The sequence below is a fragment of the Rhinopithecus bieti genome, unplaced genomic scaffold (genome assembly GCF_001698545.2).
Source record: "Rhinopithecus bieti isolate Rb0 unplaced genomic scaffold, ASM169854v2 scaffold_3902, whole genome shotgun sequence".
Taxonomy (NCBI): Eukaryota; Metazoa; Chordata; class Mammalia; order Primates; family Cercopithecidae; genus Rhinopithecus; species Rhinopithecus bieti.
The window spans coordinates 710,258-721,077 of NW_016804460.1; the positions used below are offsets into that span (position 1 = coordinate 710,258).

The 10,820-nt window shown below is 45.7% G+C and overlaps 3 non-coding genes across 3 annotated transcripts; all 3 read left to right on the forward strand.

Annotated features, from left to right (window-relative positions):
• The first annotated feature begins 8,428 nt into the window (after positions 1 to 8,428).
• Positions 8,429 to 8,501, forward strand: TRNAT-UGU (transfer RNA threonine (anticodon UGU)). The gene has a single exon. It is a non-coding gene; the product is annotated as a tRNA-Thr (tRNA).
• Positions 8,502 to 10,006: 1,505 nt separating this feature from the next.
• Positions 10,007 to 10,095, forward strand: TRNAY-GUA (transfer RNA tyrosine (anticodon GUA)). Its single transcript is given in 2 exon segments — positions 10,007 to 10,043; positions 10,060 to 10,095. It is a non-coding gene; the product is annotated as a tRNA-Tyr (tRNA).
• A 650-nt stretch (positions 10,096 to 10,745) lies between these two features.
• Positions 10,746 to 10,817, forward strand: TRNAP-UGG (transfer RNA proline (anticodon UGG)). The gene has a single exon. It is a non-coding gene; the product is annotated as a tRNA-Pro (tRNA).
• Positions 10,818 to 10,820: the final 3 nt, after the last annotated feature.

Here is a 10,820-nt window from a genome sequence, read left to right on the forward strand (position 1 = left end):
AAAAGAGATGGAGTCTTGCTCTGTCACCCAAGCTGGAGTGTAGTGGCCCGATTTTGGCTCACTGCAAGCGCCGCCTCCTGGGTTCACGCCATTTTCCTGCCTCAGCCTCCAGAGTAGCTGGGACTACAGGTGCCCGCCATCACGCCCGGCTAATTTTTTGTATTTTTTTAGTAGAGACAGGGTTTCACCGTGTTAGCCAGGATGGTCTCGATCTCCTGACCTCGTGATCCGCCCGCCTCGGCCTTCCAAAGTGCTGGGATTACAGGCGTGGGCCACCGCGCCGGCCCTTTGATTTTTAGAAAAAACATATAAATGTTTTTAGAAAAAAACATGTAAATACCATGCCTCATGTAACCCATTCCAGGACACATTCTCAGTTTGCACTGTTTGTGTTCCAGGCTACGGTTCTCAAATTTGGTTTGGGACAAAATTAATTTTGATTTCTTTAAGTCCATAGTGCCTATTATTTTAACCTTTTGGGTTGACACACTGGGGAAACATGGACCCACTATGACTACTTTGTCTCTCCTGACCTGGAAAATCAGTGTCAGTGCAGACTGCCTGAGACCTTCGCTAGACCCAGATTGCCCACCTCCAACAGTCTCCCCAGTTTCTCACTAAAAGCTATGGGAAGAATGCAGCTGGTGAAACCACCTTTACAAAAATCGTAACAGTGAAAGAAGTCTGAGGTAACCAACTCCATCTTTTTTTTTTTTTTTTTTCCCGGAGATGGAGTCTTGCTCTGTTGCCCAGGCTACAGTGCAGTGGCACAATCTCAGCTCACTGCAATCTCTGCCTCCTGGGTTCAAGCGATTCTCCTGCTTCAGCCTCCCAAGTATCTAGAATTACAGGCGTGCACCACTACGCCTGGCTAAGTTTTGAATTTTTTAGTAGAGATGGGTTTTCACTATGTTGGCCAGGCTGGTCTCGAACTCCTGACCTCAAGTGATCCGCCCGCCTTGGCCTCCCAAAGTGCTGAGATTACAGGCCTGAGCCACCATATCAGTCTACCAACTCGATGTTGCTTCTAACCTCCTAGCTTCCTTTGCTTATTTCTGGGCGTATGCCGAGCAAACCGCCTCCTTGCTTGGGGGTCAGACCTCCTTTGTAAAAGTAACAACTTAGCCACAGTATTAGAAATTATGGCTCAGGAGTCATATAGCCAGAGGCCACAAGATCCTAACCTCCTCAGTTGCTCCCGTAAATAACATTATTATTGTAAAATCTAAGATCGCTGTTCTAGGCATTTTTCAGACTCCGCATTCTGAATGGATCAGCTGGCGACACCGAGATTGGTAAAGTGGCCCCCTCTTGGGAACTGATTCAGTGAAAGAAGACAAGCTCCGACTCGCTATGATTTTATCTCTGACCCAACTAATCAGCATTCTCCTGCTGTCCAAATGTTGCAGGACTTTTCTTTAGTTCAGCTAAAGACAGCGTTCTTTGTCCCACGGCCATGAAAATTCAGGCTCGCAGACAATTGGAATGGTGAGTAAAACGGGGTTTTATTGGGTGAAAAAGGAAGAAAAGGGGAATTCTTGCTAGGCCAGAGTCCTTGCTAGAGCACTTGCCGCCCAGGCCTTCAAATCCCAGTTTCCTCCCAGGAGGAGATGGGGCCATGCTCCTCCTTGCTGCGAATGGCACTAATTTCCCGAGGTTCCACCACAGTGCGTATTCGTCCCCGTGTGCAGGCTGGTTGGAGAATGTGCAGGGACCATCTTTCACCTGGCTGTCTCACAACTATCCTTGAAAACCCTAGCCTCTGAATTTTCGAGGAGGCTGATTAGAGTAATAACAAAGTTCCAGTCTTCCATTTAGTTGGCTCTGCATTTACTAAACTCTTTACTGCAATAACACTGTCTCAGTAAATCAGCTTTTCTGGGCAGGGTCAAGATGAACCCATTAGGCAATTATGCTGGTGCTGGGAGCAGCATCTCTGTCCCATCTTTTCTATAGGCTCTGCCACAAAGAAGCTAATACTTTTAGAATATGTACCTCAAGTTAGCCTCTGAGGGTTAAAAATGAATGATTTTTAAGCCAAACAAATTATAAGCACCCACAACCGACTGAGTGGACTACTGGGATTAAAGGTGTGAGCCACAGCGCCCAGCCTCACCTGGATAATTTTTTAAAAACATTTTTTGTAGAAATGGAGCTTTACTATGTTGGCCAGGCTTGGCATATATTATTTTATAAATTGTATATACACATGTATAATTGTATGTACTAGTAATGAACTATCAGAAATTGACATTTTAAAAAGCAATACAATTTACAACAGAGTAATTAAATATAAAATACTTAGGAATAAAATATGCCCAAGACTTGTACACTGAAAAAAAATGCTAAGAGGAATGAAAGGAAACCTAAATACATAAAGAGACATTTCATATTTGTGCGTGAACAGACTCAATGTTGTTAAGATATTAGTTATCCCTAAATTGATTTATAGATTCAATCTAATTACAATAAAAATCCCAACAGGGTTGGTTTTCTTTTAAAGAAATTGACATGCTAATTCCAGAATTCATATGCAAATTCAAAGACAGCATGCCCAAAACATCTTTGGAAAAAACAAAGTTGGAAGACTCACTCTGCCCGACTTATTTATATTTCATTGTATTTATTATAAAACTGCTATAATTAAGACAGTGTCATACTGGCATTAAGAAATTTAAAAAAATAGATCTATAGAGCAGGAGTACAGAGATAGAACCACATACATATTGTTAATTGACTGTTGCCAAAGCTTCAAGGGCAATTCAGTGGAGAAAGGTAGTTTTCTCAACAAACTTTAGAAAAATCACAACATTTTTTTTTTTTTTTGCGATGGAGTCTCTTGCCCAGGCTGGACTGCTGTGGTGCAATCTTGGCTCACTGCAACTTCCCCCACCTTGGTTCAAGCGATACTTCTGCCTCAGCCTCCCAAGTAGCTGGGACTACAGGTGCACACCACCATGCCCAGCTAATTAAAAAAAGATTTTTGATCCCTACATTGCTCTACATATAAAAATGAACCTCAAGTAGATCATAGACCTACCAATAAAACCCACAACTTTGAAATTTTATAATAAAATATTTGTCAACTTGCGTTGGGGAAAGATTTCTTAGATACAACACTGAAAGTATGACTCACAAAAGAAAAACACAATTAAAAGAACTTCATCAAAATTAAGAAACCTCTGCCTTGGTAAAGACACTGTAAGAGACAAGCTACACACTGGGAGATAATCATCTTCAGAGATGATTTTGCCTCCTAGGGGACATTTGGCAGTGTCTAGAGACATTTTTGATGTCACAGTTGGGTAGAGAGGGCATATTACTACTGACGTCTAGTGAGTAAAGGCCAGGGGTGCCACTAAGTATTCTATAATACACAGGACAACCCTCTACAGCAGGGATGACTATAGTAAAGAGCCACATGGATAAACTTATCACTTGCCTACTTAAGGCACTGGCCAATCAGTTTCCATCACCACCTGCTAACATGAGCCATCTCCTTCTTCCCAAAGCCTTGAGGTAGGGATAATGCCTGGAGTCAAACTTGGATGTGATAGACACCAAATCCTGCCCAGTGCCAAAGGTATCACGTGAGGCAGGAAGGGCACTGCTCTCAAAGGCCAGAAAGTAAGGTTGCTCCTTAAAGAACTCAAATTCTGACTTCAACTCATATTTGGACTCTTTGTGGTCTAGGTGGTGGCCAGGGTGGTCTTCTATGGTTGGCTCAAGCCTGAGCATTGAATCTTCTGAAATATCACCTCCCTGAACTGGTGAGCAGTTGCCTCCCTTGGTGATTTGTGTCCTGCTTAACCCATCTCTTTTACTGTCCTAGTGACGGACCTAGAGGGACAGACACTGAAGGAGAAATGGTGGGTGAGGGAAGGGGTTGTAGCAGGAGCTCAGGGGTAGGTGAAGAAACCAGAGACAACATCCTGTAGGAAACACAGGGGGCTCCCAGAGGCAGTCAGCAGCAGGGACATAGGGACACTTTACATTCTGTGTGCAACTGCTCAGATTTCTCCAGGTTAATACTTAGGAGCAAATGAAACAAAGGCTCACTTCACTCCCTGCTCCCCTCTTCTCCCTCCCCTACCTTATCCTTCCTTTTCACGGAACATATACTGCACTTTCAAAGTCACTTCAAGGTTCCAGCTCAAATGTCATTTCTTTGGCAAGGTCTTAGCCCCCTTTCAAACAGAAGTTGGGAGTACATCTCTTAGTGGTCTGAGTGTTCGATTGAATTAAGAGCTCCCTGTGGGTAGGCTATGAGTCATTCATTCAGTGGTTCCATTCCCCTAGCCCAGCCAGGCAGTGAGAAAAATCACATGTTGGGTTTGACATTAGGTCAACCCCCCAGTGAAGATAAACTGATTAATTATTACTGATGTAGAAACAAAAGACCCTTGCAGCAGTGGGATTTAAACCCACACCCCCAAAGAGACTGGAGCCTAAATTCAGTGCCTTAGACCATTCAACCACACTACCAAACTGCTGAGACTAATTGGCCACATGCTAAACCATCTTGTCCTTTTCCAGTGATGTCTTCTGGAAAGGATGATATAACCAGAAAGAGCAGGCTGTCACCGCTCTTTCCATTTTGTGCTTTGGCACTCTCCCTCTTAAACTTTCTCTGGAGTACTGTTTTCTCTGCTTCTCAGTCCGTGTGGTGGACTATGATTGATGTTATAGCTCCCACAAATGCCATTTCCTTTCTAGCATTGGTAGGCTAATTAATTTAGACCACTCCTTCTTGAAATAAAAATTATTAAAAATATTGCATAAGATTTTTACCAAATCTCAGCTGGGTGCAGTGGCTCACGCCTGTAATCCCAGCACCCTTGGGAAGCCTAGACAGGAGGACTGCTTGAGTCCAGTTCAGGACTTCCTGGGTGACATGGTGAAATCCCATCTCTAAACAAAATAAATTAAAATAAATAAATCCTTTTTTTTTTTTTTTTTTTTTTTGGACGAGCTTGCTCTGTTGCCCAGGCTGGAGTGCAGTGAGCATGATCTCGTTGCTCACTGCAAGCTCCGCCTCCGGAGTTCATGCGCGTTCTCCTGCCTCAGGCCTACCGAGTAGCTGGAACTACAGGGCACCCGCCACCACGCCCCGATAATGTTTTTTGTATTTTAGTAGAGACGGGATTTCACCGTGTTAGCCAGGATCGATCTGGTATTCTCCTGGACCTCGTGATCCACCTGCCTCGGCCTTCCCAAAATGATAAATAAATACTTTTACCAAATCTCCTTAGAAGCATTAAAGTGCGTGATAACGGGAGTACAACTAATTAGACCAGAAAAACAGCCAAAGGTGGAATTCAGGAGCGGTTAAGGGAAATTATCTGGGCGTTGACCTTTGTAGCCCTAAAGGCATTTGTAATAGGCCAGGCGCGGTGGTTCATGCCTGTAATCCCAGAATTTTGGGAGGCCCAGGTGGGTTGGATCACCTGAGGTCAGGAATTTGAGACCAGCCTGGCCAACATGGTGAAACCCGTCCTGCTAAAATACAAAAAATCAGTCGGGTGTGGTGGCACGCCACTTGTAATCCTAGGCTATCAGGAGGTTGAGGCAGGAGAATTGCTTGAACCTGGGAGGTGGAGGTTGGCAGTGGAGACGGATTGCACCACTGCACTTCAGGCCTGGGCAAAAGAGTTGAGACTGTTATCTCGGAAAAAAAAAAAAAAAAAAAAAAAAGCCGGCGCGGTTGGCTCAGCCCTGTAATCCCAGCCACTTTGGGAGGCCGAGACAGGTGATCACGAGGTCCAGGAGATCGAGGACTATCCTGGCTAACACGGTGGGAATACCCCGTCGAGTACTAAAAAATAACAAAAAAATTAGCAGGGCCGTTGGTGGGCGGGCGCCTGTAGTCTCAGGCTACCCGGGAGCGCTGAGGCAGGAGAATGGGTGTGAACCTGGGAGGTGGAGCTTGCGTGAGCGAGATCGTGCCATTGCACTCCAGCCTGGGAAGACAGGGGGAGACTGTCTCAAAAAAAAAAAAAAAAAAAAAAAAAAAAAATATATTATATATATATATATATATATATATATACACACCAACACACACACACACACATATATGTATATATAAGGAAGACAAGGTATGGAGCTCTAATAGATGTTTAATTTCGGTTCCAAAAAGAGAGAAAAAAATAGAGTAAAAACAATATAGGAGGCTGGCTGGTCTGAGTGCAGTGGTGTTTACAACTAATTGATCACAACCAGTTACAGGTCTTTCTGTTCCTTCTCCACTCCACTACTTCACTTGACTAGCCTAAAATATATATACACACACATATATATATATGTATATATAATATAGGAGAAGATAATGGCTACTATTAGTTAAAATGTATCCCCCCTTAAATTTTTATGTTGAAGCCCTAATCCCTAGTATCCCAGAATGTAACTGCATTTGGAGATAAGGCATTTAAAGAGGAGATTAAGATAAAACGAGGCCATTAGGGTGGGCCTGACTAGTGTCCCTATAAGGGGAGTAAATTTAGACACAAAGAGAGGCACTAAGGGTGTAGACCCACAGAGGGACTGCCATGTGAGGTGGGAGCAAGAGGCCAGCTATCTCTAAGTGAAGGAGAGAGGCCTCAGAAGGAACAAAACCTGCCAACACCTTGGTCTTGGATTTTTGACCTCCAGGACTGTGAGGAAACGAATTTCAGTTGTTTAAGTCTCCCAGTCTGTGGTATTTCATTATGGAAGCCCTAGCAAACTAATACAATGACTGAGAATTTTCCAGAGCTAAAGAAAAACAGTAGTATATGGATTTAAGAAAACCCATATCCAGAAACTTGACACTGATACCGTATTTGGAAAAACGTGGGTTTTCCCTATGGTATCCTGTACTCCTGTTTTATGTTTCTAAACGGAAGGCTTCCTGGGCAATGCATCTGATTGGTGGCGCCCAGGTCACAAGCCCATTCTCAGTTGCAAGCTGGGAAAGCAAGTGTGCTAGGACAGACTTACTTATAATATGTGAAATATCCACATGTAAGGAGAATTTTTAAAGGATGTTGGACGCACACTAATGTAACACACACCTGTAACAGGGCTATTCAAAGCTTACGTTCTAGTCTCGGCTGTTTTCTCTGTGTTCTTTTCCTTCAAGAGTGCATGACTCGTAGAGTCTCTAACTCAATGGATGACTTATGTAATTTGATTAATTCATCTATCAATTCATGAGACTCTAGACACAAGAGTATTCTGGTTATCATACAATTCCCGTGAACTGCTCCATCTTCACTTAATATTCAGCTTACCTAAATCCTAGTATCACCCCTCTGCCCTCTCCAGATATCCTGAAGAGGTAGGCTTCCTTTTTTCTGTAAGTATTATCTTGCCTCTTAAAGACACTTTTGAGAGTCCCCTCTCTTTCCTCTTGATTGCACTTCATATCTAGGTTCAGCAGAATCGCCCTTCCCTGTATCTCTCTCACTCATCCCTTCCTTTCTAGTCCCATAAGGATTACCCTTTTGCAGCTTTATGTTTGAGCATCTGCACCATGGCCAGTCACTGGTGTTTCTGACTCTGGTTGCTCGTCCCTTCAGTTCATTCCGTAAGCTCATCAATGTTTGGTGAATTTCTATTTTCTTCTACAAATCTTCTCACCTGCTGCCCCAGCCAGTGTTCCCTTGAATGTCTCAGTCTTTTTCTCGGACTTTGCTCGTAATTTTATTCTACCAGGGACCACCCTGCTCCAATTTTTGTCTAAGTCTTAACCTCCCTTCGTAGTGCAGCTCAGGCCAATGCTCTCTTGGAGACCCCCCCGCGATGGTACACTTTGTAAATGTGTGGACCTTGACATGGCTACCTCCCCTTCACACCTGGCACAGCTACTTTTCATTGTTTTCCTTCATGAAAATTAAAGTTCTTTTGTCCACAAGACTGTGACAGTGACTTCAGGATAAAGATCATATCTGGATCCCTAGTTCTTAGTGCAGAGCCTAGCACAGACTGGAATGCAGTGTTTGTTGAATGAAGGAATGAATTAAACTGCGAATTAAGAAATGCCTGCTCTGGCACTGAGACTCGCAACTGTGAGTCTCAGTGGGAGACTCACAAGCAGGAAACAAAATGCGGATGTCAGCAGTTTCAAGTGAGACCTGTGGTGAGCTCCTTCCTCTGCCGGTTTTCCTTTCTTAATTTTCAGTCTGAAGTGGGCAAGTGGAGAGTCTTTCTGTGTTAGACTGCGTCGCGTTGGGCAGATTTCTCCAATCTTAGGATAGTAGTGGTCCCTGTCACTGGCCTTCACTTTGCACCATCCCCAGCAAGAACAAAGTCTGTGAACTGAAGTCTAACGGTTGGGAAGTGGATTGAGAAGACATCCGGGTTTTACTTAGTTTCTATGCTCAGATGGTAGCAGAAGCCCTGAAACTCTTTTCCTTTTCTATGAAAGGAAGACGCTCATCCTCCGTGAGGCCCTATAGCTCAGGGGTTAGAGCACTGGTCTTGTAAACCAGGGGTCGCGAGTTCAAATCTCGCTGGGGCCTTTCGCGTTTACTTTCTTGATTAAGGTTTTACTTAAATTCCCCTCCTAGTCCTTCTGAACTGACCCTGAGAAAACGTGGCAAATTATAACTTCTTGCCGCCGTTCAGAGCTTCCAAGTAAACACCAGCTGAGCAGAACGTTTCCTTTAGGTTCCAGCAGTAATGCTGCTTTACCTCCTGGAATGCGGCGGAATCCATTACACAAGCGGTGGAAATTGCCGTCAGTCTCTGCCAACGCCCCGGCTTGCGGACTGGCGGCGAGAGCCCTGCTCACTGCCGGGCGGGAAATGGGGACAGCTAGGCGAGACAATGGCCCCTTAAGCTATTCTCAAGCCCCGGGTCTGGGCATATTTGGAGTAGAGATCAAGATTCCCCTTCTGAAACAGGAAGAGCCAGCGATGACTGCTCTTGCCAGGTGTCCAGAAAATAGATGCACACTGCGCGGCAAGGTTTCATGTGCCAGTGGGCTTTTGGGAAATTAAGGGCCCGACTTTAGGGGCGAGACTTGGGTCACTAAACTTGATTTTGAAGCAGAGAAATGTGGCCTTCCTTTTGAATGAGCTGAAAATATTTTCTCCAAAAGCGAATTAACACAGAAACATTGGGTTTGCCCAGATGTCCTCTATTTCAGGGGTTCCCAACCCTTGGGCTGCGCACGGGTCCATGGCCTATTAGGAATCCGGCCGCACAGCAGGAGGTGAACTGCGGGCTAGCTACCAGTACCGCCTGAGCTCCGCCTCCTGTGAGATCAGCGGTGGCATTAGAATCTCATAGGTGCGCGAACCCTATTGGGAACTGCGCATGCCAGGGATCTAAACTGCTCTCTTTTTACGAGAATCTAAGTGATGCCTGATGATCTGAGGTGGAACAGTTTCATCCCGAAACCATCCCCCAACTCCTCCTCCCCGCCCCCAAGGAAAAAGTGTCTTCCACGAAACCGGTCCCTGGTGCCAAAAAAGTTGGGGACCACTGCTCCATTCTACACCCTCTCCCTCCCGAGTCTGTGGACTTGTAAGCGGAAGAGCCGAGATTGAGAGGGGAGCGCAGGAAGTGAGGACACCAGAGAGCTGGGGCCTAAGCCTGGAGGCCCGCCCTCTCCGGCGTTCACAGTTGCGCAGTCAGAATTGTGTGCGTCCCACCGCCTCAGCCCCCAGTTCTCCGACGCCCAGGTGCCGGTCCCCACCCTGCACACAAACACACGCATCCATGCTCGCGAGGCCCTTGGGTCCGTGCCCAGTGAGGCCAACAGGCCTCGGGCGCCCAGAGGATGCGCAGCGTGGGTATGTCCAGGTTCCAGGGGCACCTGCTCTGCTTGGGAGCCCCTCAGTGAAGCAGGGGAGTCCAGCTTTAGAAAGGTTGTCCTCAGAACCTTGGACGCAGGACTGTCTTACAAGCTGGCTTTGCGACTCTGCAATCATCACTTTCCAGATACAAAGAGATTTCTCGTTCCCGTCTCTGGTTAAGGATGTCTTGAATAGGGTGTTTTAGAAACCGTTTTCTCGCACTCCCTTCGATAGCTCAGCTGGTAGAGCGGAGGACTGTAGTACTTACCGTGTCGTTATCCTTAGGTCGCTGGTTCGATTCCGGCTCGAAGGAGAGGTTGCTGTTTTGGGGTTTACAGTAGCTCTTCGTTTGTGCAATACATCTCTATGTTAACGTGATGAAATCTCTTTCTATCTCTTACCCTTGTCCGAAGGAACAGCTTAGCCATGAGTTGAGCTGCATTAATCACACTTTGAAAAGTTGGTTACCTAGCTCTGAAGGACAGTAGACCCGAATCGTCCAACCTTTGGGGGAAGGCGCTGTTATCTTACCGAAGTGTGTTAAATTTTGGCTTCTACGTTAAGTCCAAAGGCCGGCAGGTATGTACGTAGCGCGCGTCTGTCCTGGGGCTCAGTAACCTACAGCCTTGCAACCGAGCTCAGGTCTGGCCCTCGATCTCTATCTCAGACCCCTCCAGGTTCCCTCCAGGCTCTAGTGGGCTTAAATCGCTCTCCGGGCTCAGTGAGATACAAGGATGTCTAAAGTCTAAAAAGCTGCCTTCGTTCACCCCATCCTGCGTCTGGATCGAGGAGAATAAGCCAGACAATAAGCCATACTTGAAACTTGGTAAAGATGGAAGGAATAGCTAAATAAGGCCAAAGGGAAATGTCATAACAAAGAAAAAAAACAAAAACAGAAAAACCTTCAGAATGGCAGGCGGAAAACAGAAATTCAGACTGATATGAAGGTAGTTTTGGTGCAGTGGCTCGTTGGTCTAGGGGTATGATTCTCGCTTTGGGTGCGAGAGGTCCCGGGTTCAAATCCCGGACGAGCCCGCA